This window comes from Amblyomma mixtum, chromosome 2 (genome assembly GCF_055824585.1).
Source record: "Amblyomma mixtum isolate Tamu chromosome 2, ASM5582458v1, whole genome shotgun sequence".
NCBI lineage: Eukaryota > Metazoa > Arthropoda > Arachnida > Ixodida > Ixodidae > Amblyomma > Amblyomma mixtum.
The window spans coordinates 258855484-258879775 of record NC_143013.1 but is presented as its reverse complement, the minus strand read 5'-3'; the positions used below and the strand labels follow the sequence as shown (position 1 = coordinate 258879775).

At 49.4% G+C, this 24292-nt stretch overlaps 1 protein-coding gene across 1 annotated transcript in view; it reads left to right on the top strand.

Annotated features, from left to right (window-relative positions):
* Window positions 1-24292, top strand: part of LOC149363695 (uncharacterized) — a 143300-nt gene that overhangs the window by 14374 nt on the left and 104634 nt on the right. The window lies entirely within an intron of this gene.

The following is a 24292-nucleotide window of genomic DNA, read 5'->3' as shown; positions in this document are numbered from 1 at the left end:
GTGGTGGCGTTGATGATGGCGGTGGATTTTGATAGCGCAAAGGCAGCTGCGGCAAAAGAACGTCAAGCACAGAGGCGCAACAACTATGCTCTCTCGGTTATTTGAATACAGATTTAGTCTGTGGTGCAGAGACTGAAACTGTTATACGTAGATGAACTGTTATGCGAAGATACCAACAGCAGCCGGTAGAGATGCTGAGGGCGACATCACATCGGAGGCCCCTGCAGGAAGAGAAATCAAACTGCGCCTGTTTGGTGCATCAGTACATTCGCTCTTCGCACCTCGGAATTTAGTAGAAGTCAATACTCATGTCATACGGCCGATAAAACCTGTTTCACCTTACTGCTGCAAACAGTCAGATGCAACTTGAGACGAATGTTTCGCATTTTTGAATAGCCCTAACTCAAGGCTTTAACGCAGTAATCTTTGTAGAAGTACGCTGACTTTGCAAACGAAACCTCCGATTTGTATTCAATGTTTTGCGATGCATCCTCCTTAGCAAACGTACACAGCCTCCCTAAAGTTGCTTTTGCTGTCTTGCTCAAGGTCTATGTGGCACAGTGGCTGTACATGTTGCACATCAAAAGCCTTCAGGCCACATTTGTTTTGCTCTGCAGCCGTGTAGTGGAACACTTATGACACCACTGAAGGTATGAATCCCCTCAAAGTGTGGATAATTCTCGTGCTCACTTTTTAATACCTTAAAGATATCATTAGTTCCCCACGGCTGAACAGCAAACCACGTGACCCTAAGACTTCTAATGTCGTCGCAACAAAACCCCGCCATTGTCCGATGTCATGAAGTTCTCAGAATGGTCAAGATTGTGGTGACGTCACAGGTGTAACGTGAACACAAAGGACCAACCACGGGCACCACCCGCTGGAGGCAAATTCAAACTACCAAATGCAAAGCGGTTTACGTACTTTATGCGTTAGCATTACAGGTCCCGTTCTCGATATAATCCGGCGTCGACCATGTCACGAAAAAAGCGGAATAATACGTTCACACGTAAATAAAAGGAACTATTCTGTCATTGTGGCAAGTTAAATATTTTGGCCACTCTGAGGGACGTTAAACCCCGCATACCATACCATTTCGACCAACACAGCTACTCTGCGAGAGCTTGCCTCTCAGCTTATTCCTAGCATGTTCTTCTTGTGATGGCTGTACACACCCTGAAATAATGCTTCTTCGCGAACGACAATGCCGAGTTCGCAACAATCGTTCGCATCAAGGCGGGCTGCTCTCGCGTCACGTCGCATGCGTCTATAGCGGCTGCATCTAGCCCGCGAATGATTATACACCTCAGAACCGTTATCTGCGAGCCACCGCCACACTATCTCCGCTGCGAGTGACCACAATGCTCCGAGATCGGCATCTCTCTGTCAGCACGGATGAATCGAAGCTCCTCAAACACCGCTTCCAATAAGCTATCTCTGGCACATCCGTACGTTTACTTCCAGCGTCTGTAATTGCAACGCCTGCCTTTTATCGCGTCTCTAAGCGCCCATCAAACGGTTCTGTAGGAAGTACTCTGCTGTGCTCCACGTCCATCTCTCAAAGATCAACCACGCCAGCGCTCAAGCGCTCTTGTGTTTGGCCGTATACGCTGCTGCCCAGTCGTGCCTTATAACCCGATCCAGCTCCGTATACAAGCGATCGTTGTAGAAGCATCAATCACGCGATGGGATCGACACGAAACGAAGCACTTCTCTGCGCGATAGCGGCTATTCTTACAGGCGCGGCGCGCACACACTTTCGTTACGATCGGCCGCATACGCCGTTCCTCCGTATACTAACGCAATGTAATGGCTTAACCGCTCTGCTTTCTCTTTACCTTCACTCCCCCCCCCCCCCCCCTCTCTCTCTCTCTCTCTCTCTCTCTCTCATTCCGGTCATCTCGTTCATATCGGAGAAGCTAAGCTGCGCACGTTCGATGTTTATGCCCAGGGACGACGACCCGTTCTATTAAAGGGTCATTTCGAGCGGACCAGTATATAGCTCCACCCCGCGTCTCCCCCGTAAGCGGGATCATCACGTCAGGAAGAGAATGCTGCTCCTCTGTTGTTCCAAGCTCGTCAGCCCGAAGAAACCCCGAGCGCTCGGCTCGCATAGTAAACTCCCAAACTCGCTTCCGGAAAGGCAACTACGCGCGTCCAGCGTAACGTATGTAGCGGCCGCAGGGATCCCTGAGTCACGCAAGCCTCGTCCCGAAGAAGCAAAAACAACGAATAAAAAAAAAACGAAGTGTAGGAGCGGAGGAGAAGGGAGGAGAGTGTAAAGGTCTGCGTGTTTCGAGCTTCGAGAAGGCTCTCGAAGCGGCCGTTACGCGTGGCCGATCTTACACGGGTCCCCCGCCTGGTTCCCTCCCTCCGTCCATCAAAACAAAGCAAGATACGTGCTGCTCACGCATGCATGAAAGTTGCAGTTATAAAAGCACACCCTGTATATAAGCATAGCAGTAGAGTCGTGAGGTGCGTTCATACACTGCACGCGCTATAGGCGCAGCACGTGCTGCTGCCCCTCGACTGCGCGGAGTGCCATCTGTAGGGGATGGGTGGCGGCTCTTACACACGCTGGCTAGGATGCGTGCGAAGCACTGTTCAGGTAACGGGTCGGCATCCTGACGAGGCAAAGAAGCAGCAGCAACTATAAACACGGCGAACGCTGGAAAACAGGCAGAGACCGCGGCGGCCGTCGGATAAAGTCCGAGACGGAATCGACTTAATCTCTCTCTCTTTCTCTCTTTCGGGGTTATGTATGAGGAGAGAGAGGCTACTACGGTACGCGCCTCGCTGGCGCGCACGAAGCGGCAATTTGGACGCCCACTTTGCCCTGCTCGGGGCCCCAGCAGCGCTGTGATAGAATACGTTAGCATAAACTCTGACCCACTCGTTAAAGACGGAGGGTGGGTTGCGTGTCGACTGAGGCTGTGATCCGTGGTCGGCTAACGTATATGAGTCGACTACTTGATGCCGTCTTCAATTCTCTTTTTGTTTTTCTGGCCTTGCCGCGATGACTGTTCGCTCGCTATGCGTGACGCCGAGACTTCCTGGTATAGAAGCTCCTCATTTAATGCTTTAGCATTAAAAGCCGCTTGGCGACAAAATGCGTCGACGTTCGTTCATTGGCTAGGGGGACGTGACCTTACCATACCAGAGCATTTCCGTTCGCTGGAGGAAGGTGACGTCCCGGTAAAGGTATCAACATCTGCTAATACTGTCGCATGACAACACATGATGGAATTAGATGACCCTGTAAATTTTTTATTCTTTCTATATCGGGTGCGTCCACTCATTGCAACTCTTCTGAGTGGTTTCTGAGTGCGTGTTCGGAGTTACTGAAGTGAAGAATAACAGAACGCGTGATGCACCTTGTGAATGAGATGTCCAACTCGACCACGCGGTTTCGGACTGTCGCTGAAAACCTCTCTCGCGTTTGCTTCGAGTATGCTCAGCTTGCCCTATCCTTCATACTAGCCGTGAACGAAGTATGCAGTCCCGGACCATCTAAACTTTTCAAGGTTTTTTAAAACGCACTAACCAGCCGTTCAGCAGCCAGTGCCTGGAGACCAAAGAAGATTGGATCCATCTTGATGCTGTTTGCAACTTGTTCTTCAAGCGAACGTCCTGTGAATTTCAAACCGGTCAGTTTTGTGGAGAGAAAGCGGGAGGGGGAGGCGAAGCACAATGGTAGCTTCATCTATCTATAGTCTGCACGCCATCATGTAAGCGTCTGTGCAGGTAATACTGTATTTTCCCAAAGTACGGCAAACGTCTCTTCACAACACTGTTGCCCGTTTCGCGCTCATACCTGCGAGGCTTATCCTGCGAACTGTGACATTAAGTCGTTGTTTCGTTTGAGGGAGTAATAGTATGCGCTATGCAATTGTGCGCAGTGTGCGCGGCATGTAACACGTACAGCGACGATATACAACATATACGCGAAAGAGACGGTGAACCTGCTTCGGGACAGGTGGTTTCTCCAAAGTTGCCACCACATAATACAGGGCGCGGTATGCTCGTCAGAACGCCCCACAAAACAAAGAGAACAACGGGCGTATACCAGCGAAGAAAGGTCTCCGGTATGGGCGATGTGGATGCAGGAGACGTCGGGTTCACCGTATTGCACGCATTGCGGGTGCCTCACGTGTCTCAGGAGGAATAGACAGAAAGAAAGAAGGAAGGGAGGAGGGTAATGGTGAGGGGAGGGGCATCTACCTCAGCTTCGAGCTGCACGTAACGGCCCTGTATACTCCCGCTGCGAGCCTTCCGTTTTGACTGTTGCACGTATAGTGCACTCGCGTTTGTCAATCTGCCTCTGAGGGACTTTCCCTTGCACGGCAAACGAGCTCGTCTTCACGTGAAAACGCAACGGTACAGGTAAAGACGCCGCCGTCTCCGCCCTGGTATACCATTGTCCCGACTCGTCTCAAGGACAAGAAAGAAAGGGGAACACAGAGGGTGTTACCGTTGTATACTTCTTTCGCTGGATACGGGCGGGCTTTTCGTGGAAGCGTGTTCGATTTAAAATGACAGGAAATCAGTAATAAGCACGGCGGGCTTCCTGGGAGTGTGGGCGGTGAGATTGGGACAGTGGAGAGGTATGGCGCGCACTGAGAGGCTGACCTCAGTTTTGTCTTTTTGGTTACTGTCAGCTTTGGGGCTGTTATTCTCTGCTATTCTACGCTGTTATTCTCAGCGTAGTGTCGTTATGCGCAGAACAAAAAAAAATAAAAAAATACGCGCAGTGGTGCCGGTAAAGAAATAAGTAAAGAATTCGGTTTCTTCATGTACCAGTAGTGTATCGTAGGAGAAGAAACATCTAATTATGATTTGAAATAGTGTGGCATAGAGGAATTAAGTCGAGAGCAAGAGAGAAAATCTAAAAGAGTAAAATCGTCAGTAGAGGTTGTTCTTAAATCAAAGGGGGCAAAAGGAGGATTAGGTGCACAGATTGTATGTTGAATCCGATAGAGGATTCGTGTTGAAACCAGTGCACTTGTAGCGAACGCACTCTATGCGCAAAATGTTACACGATATACTGGCCAGACAAAGAAAATTATAGATGCAACCTGTTGAGACCCACACATATAAAAGGGTGCAGTAACTGTCACTTCTCTGCGGACACCTCAACCGTGCCGTGAGGAAAGAGAGGAAGGTGAGAGTGAAAGAAGAAAGAGATGCCGTTTTTGAAGGCTTCGAAGTAATTTCGACCACCTGGGGATCTTTAACGTGCACTGACATCGCGCAGCACACGGGTGCCTTTTGAGTTCCGCTGGAAGGGGATACGTGGAATCCGAACTCGCGTCCGACCCTAAAATGAGCAAATTATTGCACTCGCGCCAAGTTTCAGCGGTATAGTTAAAGGCCACACAACAGCCTACGTACTTAACTAAATTAAAGTTCTCTGTTTGAAACAGGATAGAATGACAATAATTTTGATATTTCCTTGCTTGCAAAACATGTGTGAGGACTCTCTCCTTAAAAAAAAAGTAAGCGCAGAACTGTCAGAGTTTCTGCCGTCCATCAAAGCGCGGAACTGATGGGTGTAATTAATTGTAACTATAGCTAAAGATGTAACGTTGTACTCCCGCAGGCAGCTAAGTAACATCAATAGGCCGTGGGGCTATGCTGAGAACTGGTTCGTGTACGTGAGGGCTCAATAGCGTCACAGCCGGCTAACTGGCAGGGCAGACATCGCGTATCACTGCTGAACTCGTCCACGCAACGCTCATTTACCCTAAATACGCGCTCTTTCAGTATAATTACAACGCAATATCAAGTCCGGACAGCAGCTGCGGAGGAGGCGGTACGATTATCTGATAAAGTTCTCGCGAGAAACAGGCCAGGACGGCTGTGCGGATGGCGCTACCGGTCATTGTGGAAGCTGCCGACGCTCATCCCAAGCCGTCCGCGCACGCGTTTAAAATAAAAATACAAATGGGTTGCGGCGGGGGTGACCACGACCTCTAACGTCCAAGGTCGACCGACATAGAAAACTCGCCTCGCCTCGCCGCCGCCTCGAATAGACAGAGAGACGGATACGCCGCGGCTGGGAACGCAAAGGAAAAGTAAAACAGAAACGAAAGAAGAAGTAACGAAAAAGAGAGAGCGACAATCATCCGCGCGTAAGCTCCGTGATGATGGCCGGCTGTTGGTTGCTTTCTGCTTTGAATACTTTTTTCCGCTGGCGACTCTGTTGGAGATGAAAGTGAAAGGGAACTGCCTCGCTGTCAAGGGGCAGGAAAACGTTGCGAGCTTCTTTATCCGTTGGCTCGTGCCACTTTTCCAGGCTGTGGTGCGCGCTTAACGCATCTGTTCTGTTTTCGCTGCACAGCTGGGAGATATTTGCTCGAATAAATGCTGACACATTGCGTCATGTTGGCAGATTTTTGTAGAAGTTTCGAAAGTGTTGCGAAAACTTCGCTGTCGCGTAATACGACTTTGTAGTTAACCACGGGTGACGAGTTTACATGTAGAAGTATAGCTACACGAAACTATTACGTCCGCGATTGGGGAAATCGAATCACTGGTGTCGCAAGGTAGCCACCCAATACTACCAGCCTGACCTGTAGTGACTTTCTTTTTCAATGGAGGTCGTTGTCTAGCGCTGGTTGAGTAGTGTCGGTGTCTTAGTATTACACAGCGAGAATCCCCAATCAAAAAACGCAATAGAAAAGTTTCTGTCGCCACAACAAACAGATGTTCTGTGATATTTTTGACCGATAACTTGCTGCAGTCACAACAGATTTTTGTGTTACTACAGGAAAGTACTGGTTTTTTCGACTGGTTCGTGGAAATGAAGCCTGACCTAACGAAATGTCGAGTATGAAAGTGTTAATAAATTCGGACAAGGAAAACCTGAAGCCAAGGAAGGCTGTATTGCTGAAGTTAGGCTTAAGTTTATTGGTTAATGTGACTGTAAGAAAACACGTTTTTCTTCGCGGTTAATCCCTAATTATAAACGTATATAAGCCTTACCTGATGCGCGGATGAGCCTCCATTGATTTTTCTTAGCGAAAAATTATTACATTTGAATTTTCTTTGTGTGCTTTATCAATGCTGCCTGTTCCAAAACACCTGTCTTTGTTATTTGTTTTCGTAATGTGAGCTGTAAACTGGCTTTTCTACAAAACGGTGTTGCGGTAGTCTTCAACTTTGCAAGAAGCACAGCACTAAGCAAGCTCACAGACACATCTTTCTTGATGAGCATACATCGTAGTTTGTCGTTCACGACGATGTTTGCAAAAGCACGACGTCTCCAAGCGTGTGTCAAACCTACCGAGGTTAGAGTAACTAAAAAGTAAATTTTGCATCGCGTCACATGCGTACATACGCGGACGTAGAATAAGAAGTCATCTTAATTGCGCCGTCAGCGTATCTAATTTTGGCCGACATTACATCTACCTTCTGCGAAGAGCATTTAGCGCACAAAAACATGTCTCGTATTTGCTTGTAACTTACCGCGTGGGACCACCGTCACTGTTTCAAGGACGCCATACGCAACCTGGAACCTAACTGCTACATCAGCCTAATGTAGGCAATGCATTCACTGTGCGATTCCTTCTCAACATCATTCCCTCTAGTCTTTGTCATTCTCACGTTTTTATTATTTCAGTAAGGCCATCTCGCGCGCAGAGACTTCTGTTTGATGTCCCTACCCAAGCATGAATATGCGTCACGCGTCGTTAAGCATTGCCAAGTTTTCCATCAAGAAGCGGATCTCGATCCTCTGTGTGCAAATTGCGATACCGCGTGCCATGCGGGCGTGGTGCGTGTCGTTCGTTTCGTCCAAAGAAACTTCCTCTTTTTTTCTATCTCAACCGCCATTTGCATGTCCGTTCTTTCTCGCTTATGACCAGTTAGGAGTTTCGTCTGGTTACTGGTCCTCGCAACACGGGGCGTCGCGATCCGGCTTACACAACTCCGTTTTCCTATTCCTCCTTCTGTTTCGCATAGTTTTCGTCTGCTACTTTTTTCTTTCGTCTGCTCGCTTCGCTAACGTCTGCATTCCCGACGTATCGTCTGCTGGTTTTTCGTCTGCTACTTCTTTTTCTTCGTCTGCTGGCTTCGCTAACGTCTGCATTCCCAACGCATGCCGCGTGCTTTCCCAGCATGTCGTGCGCGTGTCAGTGTTCGACGGTCCATCGAGGAAGCAGCAGTGCTTCCACTGTTTCCTTGTTTGCGCTCTCCGACTGCGAGAACACTTGCTGCGTCTCTCGTTTCTTCTTCCTCCTCCGCCTATGCTTCTTTTTTCTCTCTGATTTTGGCAATTTTCCGACGTTCTTTTCGTTGCCGGTGGTCTCCGCGTGCGGAAAGGTAGTATAGTCTCCTGGGAACTTGCGGGTTGGCGACCAAATAGGAGAAGCCGGTACTCTCTCTATACCAATTTCCGCCAGAAGACGAGTAAGGGCAGGCCTGCGTGAACCAGACACAGCAGAGCAGGTCGGCGCTGAAAGCTTGCGCATGCGCATTGCGACGCTGTGGTTGCACTATGTATTGAACGCGCCACGCTCGTCTCTCCAGGCTTGCTTGAAGAGGTGGGCGCTGTTACACGTGAGGAAATGAATGATGTGCTTGAATAGCTTTCTTTGTGTAGTTCGCTGCTAGGTAAATAGATCGACGAGGCCAAAATTTTGCTCTCTTCGGCAGTGTTTGCGAAAGCTTTACGCGTTGACTCTCTGACTCTCGTAGTCTAAGTGTTAGCCGCGGCGGTACATTTTCTGCCTATAGCTCGTTGCTGCACAAATGTGTCCTAAATTCGGCTGAAATTTATGCAAAATTCATCATTTTTTTATCTTTCTAATTCCTCGCTCTCGTTACACCCTTTATGCACTATACGAGACGGAACGTCGTACTGCAGACGGCCCCCGTTTTAAGCCACTCAGTTAGCCAACCCACGGTAGAGAGAGGTTGGGCAGTTGGTTTTTGATAATCACAAAGTGAACAAGGGAGGGGAAAGCCTTAGAGTGCTTGCCAACGTTTCGACAAAACGACTGTTCTCCGTCTGGGCGTTCGTCAGACACCAGCATTGTCTGATAAGGCGCATACTATCTAAAGGTGTGGTTGGTTCCTCACCAGCAAGTCGTCTTTAATAATCACTCTTTGCCTTCATACTTGATCATTTCGCATATATGTCGGATTAATAGGGTTCTACACCAAACCCTAGACAGCCACCCATCGTTGGTACGTACTATTTGAGCAGAGAGCAACAACAACGATATTTAGAGCAGAAACGACAACCAGCTAATCTGCGAGGAAACAAACAAATTGTGGTCGCTGTTTATTTTTCACGAAGGGACGTTATTCGCGACCATGAATTCCTCAGCCTCACCCCGCTGCCTATGCCACACTGCCTTGGTTCGCTCGAATATTCGCGTCTAACTCCGCCAGCAGGACGCGTCGAGCACAAAGCCTATTGCACAACCATGACAAGGAAGGCTCGCATAGCACGCGTGGTCACGTCTCTCTCCCCGCACCACCTTCCTCGTCGCGTTGGCGGGATGCGGCGACCCTGCCCGATTTAGACGCTGACATCATTTGCTCCCCGGCAAGGTCAGGCGCCCATATAGGAGAGCACCCGGAGAATCTCCGTCTACCCGCACCATCATCATCATCGTCATCATAATCGCCCATAACGCGTCGGCCGGATAGGTTGCTCAACAAAGCCTCGCCTCACGCGGACGGCATGCCCGCGCCAAAATGGCCCGCACGAGCGCGTTTGTTTTTGTGTGCGCGAGGGAGCAGATTTTCCTCTCGGTCGGTCGCGTAGCTGGATGCTAGAAAAACACCTCTCCGCAGAGCTTTAGGCTCGCTCGGCAGATCCTCGAATGTGTTCTATCCGGCCTTGAACGCCTCCGTACGTAGGTATGTGTAGTGTACATACATACAAGCTTCGTCGATCCGACATGTGGGAGGGCGCGTACCTATACCTACACACGTCGCCTACGCGAGCAGCGCGATCGAGAAGGTGGCGCGGCAGCTACGCTCGTTCCGTGGTCCGCGGTGCCGCCAATACATGTCGCAACCGTGGCAAAAAATAAAGAAAAGAGAAGCAAAATTGTCTCAAGAGCGTGAATAGCGAGTAGTGCCCCTTCATACGATATGTCCTGGTGTGAATCGAAGTTGTCAATGCTGGGGCATCCTTCGCCTCAAAATGTGAAGCTGTAACGAGAGATTCATACTACTTGAACAGAGATGTTTTCTGGTTGCTTAATAATAATAATAATAATAATGATAATAATAATAATAATAATAATAATAATAATAATAATAATAATAATAATAATAATAATAATAATAATAATAATAATTTACTTACATCAGGTTACATGATCCAGGAAGCCTGCGGAAAAGGTGCCGAGAAGTCAGCTTGACAGGACCGTAGGCCCCCTTTATTGACATTTCACATGAAGTCAAAAAACAATAACATGAACAGCATCTCACCCGTCAATTCACATGGGGCAGTTTTTTTTTTTTTAGATGACAGTTCTTTAAAAAAAAATCTGGATGCCGAGAACACCATATGAGTGAATAAATTGAATTTGGCCGAGACATCTTTAGTTCAGAAGATTAGCGCCGTGTTACGAATATTGGCATTAATCGGTCCATAGTTTGCGATCTGAAGTTTTACGCATCGCCTGTAGACGGACAGAGGAAATACTTGCTACCTTCGATAGTTCTTCCTATATCCGTTCATTTCTTAGCCATTGAGGGCAAAAAATATTGCTAGCCTTCGAAAAGTCTTTCTATACTGCACGTAGTCTGCAAACACAAGCACGCCTCGATGAGTCATACAGTTCTTCAAAACTGAAAGTCTATGCGATCGGTGAGTGCCTACTTCACGTAAAAATAAACATTTAAGCGTAAGGAAGAAGTTAATCCGCAGACACGTACGACATCTCTCTTCGTATCAACAAACTAAAAAGTGCAAAAGGAGCCAGCTAAGAACGCTGTTCGCGTTTCCGAAAGTTGCGTCACGGGGACACCTTCGTCGCCTCTTTCGACGCCTTCCAAGAATCAATAAACGAACAGAGTCCACCAGGCAGCCAGAGTGGTGGCGACACGAGTCGCCGAAGCCCCCTTATCTAAGAACTTTCGCTTCCAAATGGATGGCGTTGAGCGGAAATGTTTTCATCATCGGCTTACACGCACGAATGCTTCGGCAGGACGCGGAGCCAGAAACTGATACCCGCGTGTCTCGGGTTGTATACAACCGCCGGCCTTGTCCGAGCCGCTGAAGGAATCTCCTTTTGTTTTCTTCTTCACTCCGTGCCTCTTCTGCTCCCGTGACGTCGTTGTTGGGCGTGGCTCGATCCTGTAAAAGGCAACGGCGAAGTTAAAGGGGAACAGATACACTATTTCGAGCGCAAACAAATGATATGACTTCTTTAATGGTCCTATAAGGGGATGCCTTCTAGCAAGTTTCAGTCGAACGCGTTAAGTGGAACGCAATTTAATGCGCTTTATTTTGAATGTTGTCTGAGGAGCTGCTCGGCATTTTCGCCCGCATCGAGTAACGTCAAAGACCACTTGCCCCAATTATTTGGACGTCGGCTGCCGGCGACACTGACGTCATTAGGAATGTGGAAGCTCAGAATAGCCGGTCGACCGTGACATGAAGGTGAAGGTGTAAACCTATTTCAAGCCCCCACCCCCACCCCTCCGGGGGAAAAAAAATAGACGGACATCCATAAAATTTCGGTCTGTATCCTTTAAGAGACTTCAAAATCTCGGAGCCGCCGTGGTGGCTCAGTGGTTATGGCGCTCAGCTGCTGACCCGAAAGACGCGGGTTCGATCCCGGCCGCACCTGTCGAATTTCGATGGAGGCGAAATTCCATAGGCCCGTGTACTGTGCGATGTCAGTGCACGTTAAAGAACCCCAGGTGATCGAAATTTCCGGAGCCCTTCACTGCGGCGTCCCTAAATAGCCTGAATCGCTTTGGTACGTTAAACCCCCCGTAGACCATAAACCATCAAAATCTCGGCTGCAGTCGATGTACTCCATTGACTTATAATAATCGATGTCTCTCTAAAACATTTGTGTTTGTGGAGGTTGGGTGAGGCAAGCATGGGCTAGACTGACGAAGCACGCGATAACGATCCGAGATTGGCGAATAACACGTCGTGGTTCCGTCTAATCATGCAAAAGCTTTGGGGTTTCCGCTCTCGCCTCTAGAACGCTGGAGTCTTTCACTGATACAAGCTATACATAACTAACTGTTAAGCGTTCAGAAGCGATGAAAGCAAAGTATGGGAGCAGGCGATGCCAGCTTTGGCTGGGGACATCGAGTTTCCTCCACGTGATGCAAAAAAGTACTCTAGCGTTAAGCAGTATCACGAATCGACCGTGTATCTAGCAAGCTGCCCTCGATGCCCTTGCTATTAGGTGCGGCCTGTTACGTAAGGTCGCTTCCGCAAGCGCTTGCAGCTGTCTTATCGGGCTGCGTATAGAACTCGTGGGCACACACACGCGAGAGCGGCGGTGGCAAAAGGCCGCGCCGTGTTTTCACTTTCGCCTCGCGCTTTTATTTGGCTTGGCGCCCTACACCGCGGAGCGAGGCAGAAACGAAAAATAACAAAGGGAGAAAAGCGAGAAACAAAACGGCATGCGATATAAGGACGTGGCGAAAGAGACAGTCCGGCGGCGTTGCACCACACATTCTGGTTTGATAGTCCCTAATAGTGGCTCAGGCGATAACGATGCCGTCTCCGTGGGGGCCTGTTTGGCTCGCGAATTACCATAGGAATGTTTGCGCGCACTCACGCAGCTTAGACTAGGTGCCGCCATCAACTAGCTGTGCGCGGGTGCAGCCGTTTTTGAGCGTCTTTATACGCCTTATGCTCGTGGAAGAGTGTTTTGAGCAACTATAAGTGCGCGAGAAATACGTCCCCGCCCTCCCCCCCATGCCCCCGCAGCTCCCCTGTATAATTCGCTGAGCCGAGTGCGCAAGAGGAAGATGTTACTCGAAGGTGTGTTATGTTCATTAAAGCTTCCGTGTTGGTGCCCTGTACACCATGAAGGTGAAAGTACAACACACGCACACGCGCAAGCACTCGAAATCTTCATGCGTGTTTGGCATCAGCTTTGGTATCGCATCTGGGCTGCTACATAGTGTACTTCCAGTATTCCGCTTGTACTTCGTGGAAGAGACGAGAATAGTCACATTCACTCTTCTTTTTGGTTTGCTTAGGACACACAGGAGAGTCGTTTGAGTTGTAGTGGCTGAGAAGTGGTCGAAGTAGGAACGGATCTCCGAAACGAAGTTCTTTAAATTAGTCCAGATTCTATAGAATGCTCAGAATGTCATATATAGAATGTAATCTTCTTCCACGACTAGAAAACACGCACGCACGCACACGCGCGCGCACGCACACGCACACACCCCCACACACACGCACGCACGCACACACACGCACGCACGCACGCACGCACGCACGCACGCACGCACGCACACACACACACACACACACACACACACACACACACACACACACACACACACACACACACACACACACACACACACACACACACGCACGCACGCACACGCGCGCAGAGGCGGCATTCTTGCTAAAGGCTGGAGGCTAATGCTTCGTATACAATGAGGGTAAATGAAGGAATGTATCTGGGCCTATGTAACCCACCTGAATGCGTCGAGTCTGTTGCACGAACATTGGTAGCTGGAACTACGTTTCGTACACTGAATCCATCGATGGTCAGTTCGTATGGCTGTGTCTGTTCTATATATGCATTTCTTTTCTTGTTCACACTCATTGCATTAATCCGCGGCCCTGAATGAAACAATGACCTTTAAGAATAAATATTTCAGTGGACCGAAGCTCTTGTGGAATGCCCGCGAACACGCGCCCCGCTACCCGTGCGGAACTCTTTTCGGCAACTGCATTCCGTCAGTTCTGTGTAGCTGTAGACACGGCACGCCCGAGCGCTTTCAAATGCATCGCTGTATAGACCACCACCACGCGATACACTTCACCAGAGACTATATAATCAACGCAACCACCCGCGACGGCCTTGAGACTAAACTAAACCTCCCTTAACCTCCTCCTCTTCCCATATTTATTTTTTTCCTGAAACAGCGCAAACGGAGCCCCGTGAGCACGCTGTATACGCGCCATCATCTATGCGCAGAGCTACTGTGCGTTGATATCCTACGGGCTTCTACGAACGTTATTATATAAGTTCAAACAAAGATACAGAAAAAAAGAAAGACCGCGAGCAGGAAGTGGAGAAAAATTGACCGGAAGTGCAGTCATGCAGACAGGCGCGTACGCACATAACGGTTCGCAGAGGATTACGCAGGAGACGACTCCCCCCCCCCTCTGCCCATCTCAAGGCCGGGGTGGGTTCGTGCGCGAGCAACGCGCCGGAACGACTCATCCGTGCAGCGCTCACGGCTTGTACCTCACGTACAATTGGAGAGCGATGTATGCACTATATATAGAGCGCGCTCGCCCTTGACTCTGTGTATGCGAGCGGGGGGGACCAGCAAGTTCGTAAATACAAATGCCAGGAGCGGACCTCTGTCCAAACAGACACAAAAGGCGGACTATTGCCGCCACCGAAAGTCGCGTTCTGCGCTTGCGTGCTTCTCTTTTTTTTTTTTTTTTTCACTGCACGCTCTCCCATTGAGAACAGGCTCGCGTTGCTTGCTCGCATACATATAGAGTTGCGCACCAGCGACCATTCGAGGGTGGCTGGTTTCCGACCTTGAAGATGAATTCACCCGCGTCCCCCACTTTCTGCGTGCTCGCGATTTTCGCTCCATTGCTGTCCAAGTTCGCATGTGCGTAGTCAAGCGCACATATTACACGCATGGTTTGTGCGCAAATTTGTGTACGAAAATCACTTGGGTGGTCAGAATTCTTCCTATACTTTGGCGTTTACGTTCACGGGAGACCACTGTTGTAAAGTGACAGTTCGGGGACCGTACGCACACCACTCGGACTGCGTGGCACTGAACTGTTGGCTGGAAGAACATCCGGGTGGTTTTACTAACCCAAAGTTTACCCCAAAGTGGTTTAACCCAAAGTGGTTTTACTAACCCAAGGGTTTTACTAACCCAAGAGAGTGCGTTATCGGACAGTTTACTCCCTTTTTACTCCTTTATGCTTAGGGTGTAAATAAACGTTCGTTTGTATTTAAGCTCTGTCGACCGACAGTAGTCACGACTCACGCATCTCTTAGGAGAGTGCTAAGCCACACATGACGGTACCGACCACTAGACGTGCACTGTCTCCTCCAGGACTGGATCCACCTCGAAAGACATGCCTAAGAAAGCCTGCTGGTACACTGGGCCCAGGCGCGAGAAATAATGTCAGCGATATGACGATGACCTTGACTTCACAACGCACACCGCATCCCATCAATAGGCCATAGAGCCATCTGAGTAAAATTCGTTTTATTAATCAATCATGGAGCGACCTCCAAGTTTTCCTTCCGTGAACTGTCTTCCTCTCCTCCAGTCTCGTTTTGTGCAAAGTCTTTCGCTGTCACTTTCTGCAAAGAGAACGAATACAGTCCAGGGAAGGATATACTTCAAGAGAGCTTGCTGTAGCTAGTTGACTTCTGTTAATTATTTTAAAAGGGACAATAAATAGGACCGAACAAGAAGGGAGAATACACAACGAACACGAAGGGAGATGGCCGGCGCTTCGTCTTGTCGTCTCCCTTCCTGTTCCGTCCTGATTATTGTCCCCTTTAAAATCAAGAAAGATATACTGCTGCAGTCTGTGGCTTTTCTATGATGCACTCTCCATGTTGGACCGTGAGTATTGCGTGCCTCTTCGTACAGGCACTCCAAACACATGCCCGAAAGCAAAGTTCGTGTCACAGCCTTTCTTTTGCTGTACTCATTCTCAGACCTCTACTGCTGCTGCAAAACAAGGAATAAGGGGGGTCAGGTTTTGTGAAGGCGCAATTCCATTGGGGCATTGCTCCTTATAAGGATAAGATATATGAAATGAACAAAATACAGCGGCGGCGACAGTTCTTTCACATTTCCTGACCAGCGAAGAGGTCTAAGGTACGTCCTACTCGCTGCAGGGTTCGAACGAAGCTTTAGACAAAATTTTGGTATCGTACGGGGAAGTTTTCAGCGTCGTCACTGCGTCGTCACTGCGTTAGCAGTATAGCTCTCATTCAGCGAAAATGACGTTGTGTGTGTCCGAAGCCTCCACCCACCAACCCCACCGTCCAGATGTTCACGCAGCAGGGGACCGAAAAAGCGACAGTGAAGTCAAATTCAAGGACACAGTGGGAAGGCGAGCATTGCAAAAAGGAGAGTGTAAAACCAGTCGTGCTAATACAATCCTGTCGCATCACATCGTGTGATCATCCGTCATTTTAGTTTGTTTTTATTCCGGCTTGCTTTTTCTGCTGACACGTACGCTCAAAAAAATGCTCGCGGTTTCTGGAGCGCGCCTTCGTTTGTTGGCCGTTGACCTTGAAGCATATATATATATTGAGAAGAAAATCTTTCTCGACTGCTGTTTATAAGTAAAAGGAGGAACATCGCTTCATGTCGAAACATTTATTAGGTCGACGTTTCGGCCAGAAGCTTCTGGCCGAAACGTCGACCTAATAAATGTTTCGATATGAAGCGATGTTCCTCCTTTCACCTAACTTATATATAAGAGAGAGAGAGAAGCAGCGCAGAGTCGGGCACGAGGCGCGAGTCTTGGGCGCGAGAGCGCCGAGGATCCTTGATCGGCGCGCGTGTCCCGAGGCTAAGAAGATAAAAAAGTGTTCTCTGAGGCTACGACGGTGGCCTGCAGGCGGGCTGCGGTGCCTCGCGGGAGCAAGGACCCTCGGGGTCAAGCGAACGCGAGGGAGAGCAATCTGGCGGCGGGAGGAGGGCGCCGTTGTTACACCGGCGAGCATTATTTCCGACGACCAGAGGGTCCGCTAGGCTGACCGCGCGCGAGCGTCGACGCGGATGGCTGATGCCTCCTGAGGAGGAGGAGGGAAGAAAGAATAGGCTGGGAAAAGAAAAGAAATACGAAGAAGAAGAAAGGCGGCCACGGTCGGCCGGGCACGGCGGTGCAAGCTCACCTTTCGCCGCGAGACACGGCCGACTGGCCATCGGTGTGTGTGGAGACTCCGTGGAGGCGCCCGCGCCAGGAGCCTGGCGCAGGAAGTAGTAACCGCCACGTGAGGCGTAAGCGTGCGCTTGCGTCACTTCCGGGAGGCTGTGGCGGGAGGCCACTGCGGGTAATCCGTTACAAAGCGTTTCTTCTGTTTTTTTTTTTTTTTAAACATCGCAGCAGTATCTACACGACAACCTGACCCGAGATTCCTTGCTGGTCATTTTGTGTGCGCATGTGGTATTATTCGTGGCGTAAAACTGAAATCGAGACGGGTAGAGCGAGAATTGTGGATTTTCCTCTCTTTATCCCTCATTTTGGCGATTTGTATATGCAGGAAAATAAAAAAACGGCGGTGAGGTATTGTGTACGTACGTAGGTGTACGTACGGAGGGGGGGGGGGGGGGGTGGATAGGAGTGGTGGAGGAGGTAAGGGGTGACGGTGTTATGTTGCCTGTGAAATTGCAAACCGTGGGACTGCGCTGCCCTTCCGAAGACTACCCCCTGATCTGCTGGATATTCGCACGGAAGAGGAAAAGAAAAGAGTTCGGTGCTTGGGCCTCCCGCGTCGCACGCGTCTTAAGAGGAGGAAAAGACCGTGTGTCTCGCTTTCCGCGCTCTTAACGTCGTGTCGCTCGTTATGTGCATTGCTCTTGCTTTTGGAACAAGAGCAAAAACCTGAATCTACCGAGAGAAGGTAGGGCATGCGACTGCTTTCTGTCCCTCTCTTTTATCCCGCTCTCTACAAAACAGTGAACGAGTGTGAGGACAAGAGATAACACCGGGGAAAAAAAAGAAGGAGAGGCCATCACCGTCTTACATAAAGTGCCACACAGTTGATGTTAGCCTTTGCACAAGATAGAAACTGAAACACGACCTTCCGCCTTGAAAAAAGAATAGTCAAGAACAAAAAAAAAAAAAAGTGAGCGGCCGCCAGAAAGGAAAGATGGAAGCGAACGTGGTGAGGTTCAAAACGGAATGTTAGCAGAAGGATGTGCAGGGTCAGGTCCCTTGTCAGCAGAGACACGGCAGCTATACGGGAGTTCGGACAGTGTACTTAACCTAATGCTAACTCGCTGCAGGTTTTGTGTTATAACTTTTCTTATTAGTAAAAGAAAAAGGAACAGATCAGTAACGTGGATTAACTGGAAAATTATTTTTTCAGGGCAAAATGATGCAAGCAACTCGCCTTTCACGTGCGCAAAGACGAAGGCCTCAAGGACCAGAATACTAAAGGAGGTTGGACTAAGGGTCACTAGGGGGAAAGACTTCTTCAAGTGGATTACCACTGGCATTAAGACCCGGAGCCAGCTCAGATTCTTGCATGAAACTAGCGTCCACGACTATTCCTTCGTAGTCCAAGCATATGTCATACGATTAGTCTGGCTAAAAATAAACGTGCGTCCGACTTTTCTCAGCTGCCCAGGTGTATATAGTGCCGAGTATGCCTTGGCAACTGTTCGCGGAGAGCGCTATGGTATGAAGCATCAAGGTTCCACTTATGAAGAATAAAAGCTCCCACGCTGGTCGCCCTGCCCCGGAGCTAAAAAGTGACGTCGACAGCCGTTTCACAATGCCCCCTCCGATGCCCATCGCGATGGACCCCGTTGCTTTTGGTTAATGAACGTTTTAAGGCCGCCTACTCCCTGGTTCTGACCCAAGCGGGCCTTATGGTTGAAGTCCTCCTGTACAACACCGTCACCGGCCAGAAGGCGAATGCGGTATTTCTTTTTATTCAACGCATTACAACAATGCAAACGTCATATATGTATCCCACTGGAGGTCCCCCATTACAGTAATCGCTGCACTTACAGCGGCGACCTTGAGGAAGTCAAATTGTACCAGGAAGGAAGCAAGAGGGGGAAGTCTTCCGGCCTCATGCGCTCTCCGTGGCTCCGTCCCGCTCATTGACTGCAGCGTTCATTCACCCGCCATCCTCGCGTCCCAGCGACCGACCCTGGCCTACACACTCCCTCTCTGCAAATGCAACGCCGCGACCCATCCTCACTGTACAGGCAGCGACACACACACACACACACATGGCACGTCCATATTCAGTAATGGCGGCGCCCTTTCGTGCGCGTGCCATACTCTCGGACCGGGCGCACTCGGAAGAAGACCTGGTCGGCAGACGAGCCTTGTCCTTCTCCGACCCGGCAGTGTCTTGTGTGTGTGCGTGCGTGTGTGCGCTACGCTGAAACGCGTGTATATTACTTGGCCGGCGACGCCTAATCATAGCGCGAGCAACGGGAGGGCATCTCCACTCTTATCTGGGATGCAGGCCGCACGCACGCATCTCGTATAGCGCGGGCGAGCGGACCGTTGCGTGCCCCCTAATGGACGAAGAAGACTGTTCATGTCTGACGCGGGCGCCCGTTGATGCCGCGGTTGGTATACGGCGGGAAAGGGGGTTAAAAAGAGGAGCGGGAAAGGGGAGAACAATGTTCACAGCCGTCCCGCCATCGTTCGGCTGCATTGGCTCAAGGGCACGCGTGGAGATGACCTTCCCGACCGCGCTTCAGCGCTTTTGATACACGTAACGACATTTCAGCACCAACTTCAGCTGTTACCGGCGCGCGTGCTGGCTTCCGCTGACATGGCTTCTCTCTCGCACGCAAGTATATTAAAAGACGACGGAGTCTTTGAGAATGGCGTGCGTCATCATTACTGCTTAGCCTCTCTCTCTTTCTCTCTCTCTCTCTCTTTGTGTTCAGGGCTTTCGTGCTGCCTAATTGCGCTGCTTTGCGGGACTTGCACGCATTGTCTCTCCGAGGGCGCACGCGCTGAACGAGGGGAATGAGTGAGGCGCTCGCGTGCTGTGCCTTTACATGTCCCTACGCGCGAGGTATACCGCGTTTGCTCGAACGTAACGCGGGATAATTTTTTTGTTTTGCTGGTAATAGATGCGAAAAGTTACTCCTCGCGTTATAACTGAATCAGTATTCTTGAGTAAATGAACAATTTTTTTCCCAGTTCCGCGCCAGCGAAAGCTACCTTCGCGTTACAGTCAGGATACGCGGTACATCCGGGTGAAAACGGTATGTAGGTAAACGCAGTGCGTGAAAGTGACATCATGTCTGTCGCTCTTGCTCCGTCCACGACTCTCGTGCCTAATTGGCTTTATAACGGGACGCGTTATTGCACTCAAGTAAGTCAACTGACTCACGTGAGCAATTGCATTACTGCACGTTTTCTAAGTACTTAATGAAGTAATTAAGGGCTGAGTGCGCCGCGGAGATCAAAACTACGCGGCTAAACGGAGTGCGATTTATGTGCCGAACATTTCTGAATGGTTTCTCCGCTATATACGGGAGCGCGAGGCGGACTATATACTGCTTCTCAGTTGAGTCGCCTAGCCTGTAGAATAGCCTAGCATAATTTTTACGCCCCCTGAGAGACAGTCACGACAGACGCTCGAGACAAAAACCAGGAAGTACGGAGAAAGCGGTAACATGTCTGGATATACGTATAGACCACTACGTACAAGGAAATGTCACGCTATACGGCTACAGTGCTGTTTCTGCGACGTGCGCGCGAGGGTGACGCAGTGTTGCAGTTATTGGAAACTCTTGGGAAGCTTCCTTGTCCAAAACAAATTGCTTACTCACACGCAAATGTCACGCAGAGATCACGTGTCGCTGCGACTTTTCGTCTATAGTGCAATGTTTATATCACCATTGAGCGCTGGCGAAGCCAATCCCCCCCCCCACCCCCACCCCAACCCCGTAGGAGCCTTCTGCGACCACCAGACTTGTTTCAAAGCGAATCATTCTTTTATTTTGTTTTGTTTTTGATAAACATAATAACTGGCAATAACTGGAGCAGCCATGTCCACAGAATGTAGACGACTGAATATCTAACGCGTACTCTAAGCAAAAAAAGTATGTAGAAAGGGACCTAATATGCAATCTCTAAATTGGTAATGGTCACTCTTTCAGAGACAAAAGGTTGCGGAAACGCAGTTACTTTCTGAAGGATTAACCCGTCTACATATTCAGTCCTTCCTGTTTTGCAGTGTCCGACGCAAACAGCAGGAACCGCATATCTGCGATTTGTTACGACTAAGCCCATATTTCTTCTTTCTCACTTGATAGATAATTTGATTTTTGTGAACCTTTTTTGTCCCCCATCTTTACGAACGTGAACAGCGTACATATTCTATCGCGGCCGCCAGATAGGTACAGCTGGGCAAAAGGCACTTGTATCTCTCACATTTAGAAATGCACGAATCATAATATACTAGATCTACCAGCCCGTGTCAGATCATAATTTGACATTTCACTCCTAAAACCAACGATACACACAAAATCTCTACTCACAATAAGAGCTGTTGTGCTGTGTTGTGTTGTGTTGGGTTTTATGGCACATGTGCAACTGAGGCAATCGTTGCGTCAGACGCAAGGTTTATCGCAATAAGAAGGGGAAAAAAAGACATCTTGTGCACAAACAGACATTGTGTTTTGCAGTTTGGGGTGAGAAGAGAGGCGTTCGCATTACCACAAAAGCTCATGTGACACGGTCTTACACAGGCTTGTGGTCATTAATTGTCTTAACGAGGCAAGCTTATTATCGGCTGCTTCTCGTTTATTTTTCAAGGACTTGCTCACGCTGTCTCAGCTTCGCCGGTAGGGGAGAAGAGAACAAAGGGAACATTTCTCAGTCCGCTGAAAATAAATATATCGCCTTGTTAGCTTCTATTCTCTCGCGAGTTAATTGCCTCTGTGTATGCAGAGCCGGCTACGGCATCCCGTTGTGCACGTCGCCCAACAGCTTTCCCGTGCGCGAGCTTCGAGACGACGCGTTGTTCCTCAAGCTGTTTTTGTACACGTTCACTTAACCTGTGGGCTAGTTGCGTTTACTTAAAGTAGTTAGTCCTCTTAACGCCTATTATATGCGCGTCAGCCTCTAAGCTTCTCGCCGCTCAAGGTGACATGGCGTCTTCGTTCCCCGCGCTCCTTGGCCCCAGCGATAGCTGATCAATATATCTTGTTTTCGATCAAGGAGTTTAGACATTTACGGTTATGCTAATCGTCCCCTTTCATGTGCGAGCTTGAGCGTTGATTCGTACATCCCACTCCAAAGTAAATGTACTGCCGTCATCGCTTTTTTTGGTCGTTCTATATCGCAACCGGATATCTTTCGACTTCTTGGATGGTTTTCTTTTTGTGTCCAGCTATATACACCTCGCGCCTGATTACCACTTAGAAAAAAAAAAAAAGAGGAATGTCTTTTGTGTCCAACGTGGAACCGGCGCCAGCACATTTTAGTTGTCTTACGTCATTTCGCTTTTAAGGGCCAGCGTCACTGCTTCGGGAATTACAGCCTTCTTGTGCGTTCTCGATTTCACTTTGAGTCAAAAGAAGGAATTTCTTGTTCCTTTGAACCTAACTTAATTACTCTTTCAAAGGCACTTCTTGGTGTTGCATATACGCATTTCTTGACGGCTTCAATGAAGCTCTTGTTTACAGGGTGTGTTGAAAGCTGGTGATGTTTATTTGAAGGCGCAATGGGATTGTCACTAAGCAAACTCCGAGCTGTCGAAAATACCGCTGGCATCGGCACCTTGTTGTGGCATCGCTTCTCTCTTAGGGTATTTCTACTGGTTTCTTTCTTTCTTTCTTTCTGTCTGTCTTCCTTTCCTTCTTTCTTTCTTTTTCTTCTTTCTTTTTCTTTCTTCCTTTCTTTCTTTCTTTCATCCTTTCTTTCTTTCTCTCTCTCTTTCTTTCTTCATTCCTTCCTTCTTTCTTTTCCTTTTTTCTTCCTTTCTTTCCTTCCTTCTTTCATTCTTTTCTTTTTTCTTCATTCCTTCCTTCTTTCTTTCCTTTTTTCTTCATTTCTTTCTTTCCTTCCCTCTCCTTTCTTCCTTCTTTCCTTCTAAGCGTTCATCGCCTTTTGAAGCCCCGCAAATCACCGTGTAATGACTACAGAGCCTCGAAGTACTTTGGGGAGCAGCAGTCGGTGAGATTAACAAAAATGTCCATCGCATATTACGCGTATCGTGCGACGAGCAGAGTCGACGCTGCCGTGTCAGTGCGGCGTTAAGGCGACGACGGTGTTACGAACCGGTTCCTTAGCTTCCGGGCCGCACTGTTTTTCTTTTTTTTTTCTTGCGCATCCTAATCTGCGCCTTTTGGCAGGATACGATTCACGGCGGAGCGTGCGAATCAAAACGAGCGCTCTTTTCGGTCTCACACGAAGACCACACTGCGTTTCGTAGGTATGGCGTAAAAACGTAAAGCCTGCCTGCTGTCGATAGGTGGCGCATACTTCCGAAGATCGTAAAAAGAAAATTAAGAGAGAGAGAGAGAAAAGGTGTGCGACCGATAAGGAAAAGAAAGAGAGTGAAGGATGAAAACAAAAATAGCAAGAGAAAGAAGGAAGAAGTTTTGGCTAGGCCGCGCGTTCGCACGATTCGTGAAAAATAGCGATTTGCGCAAAGCGGAATAGCGGGTCTGGTCCGTCCCGCGTATAGTGATAATAGACTTTTTATACAGCGTTGGCAGCGGCACGCGCAGGCAGACCCGCTTGCAACGGAACTTATCCCGTCCGAAATCGTTTCACGGTCGGCGGTCCTCTCTCACCCGGAAGGCACGCGGCCGCGTTGGAAGGCAGCATGCGCGTGCAAGTGAGGCCTATAACGCCGCATACGTGCTGCATCGACTCGGAAAGAAGTGGGGCCCCGCTGGAATAAGAAGGAGGAGGAAATATCGCCTTACGCACACTGCTTACAACCGCGTGTTGTGGATGAATGCAGGGGACGCCAAACAAAGTTCGCGATAGGCGTTCGTGGTGCCCTCTAGCGCCTTTAGCGTGCATAGCGGGTCGCCTGGTCAACGAGTTCTTAGAGCCGCATGAGCGCACTGTGTTCGCCGTTATCTGCCGAGATGCGTCTCTTCCCTTGGTGCGCCGCGGGTGTGTGTTAGCGGAGTGCCCTCTGGAGCACTGGCTCGTGTCCCGGCGTGGGACCGGCGTTTTCCCGCGGCCACGGGTAGCAAGGGGGGTGGGGGGAGGCTCTGCTGGGGATGCGAGGCCGCGCGTCTTGCTCCGTGCACGCGCACGCATCCGTTAGCGCTTCGGTGAGAGTCTGACCTTGCGCCGGATGGAAGGAACGGTGCGGAAAACGAGCGCGCCTGTTTAGGGCCGTGCTTGTGCGCGACTTGACTTTTGTTGTTTTTCGGTGGT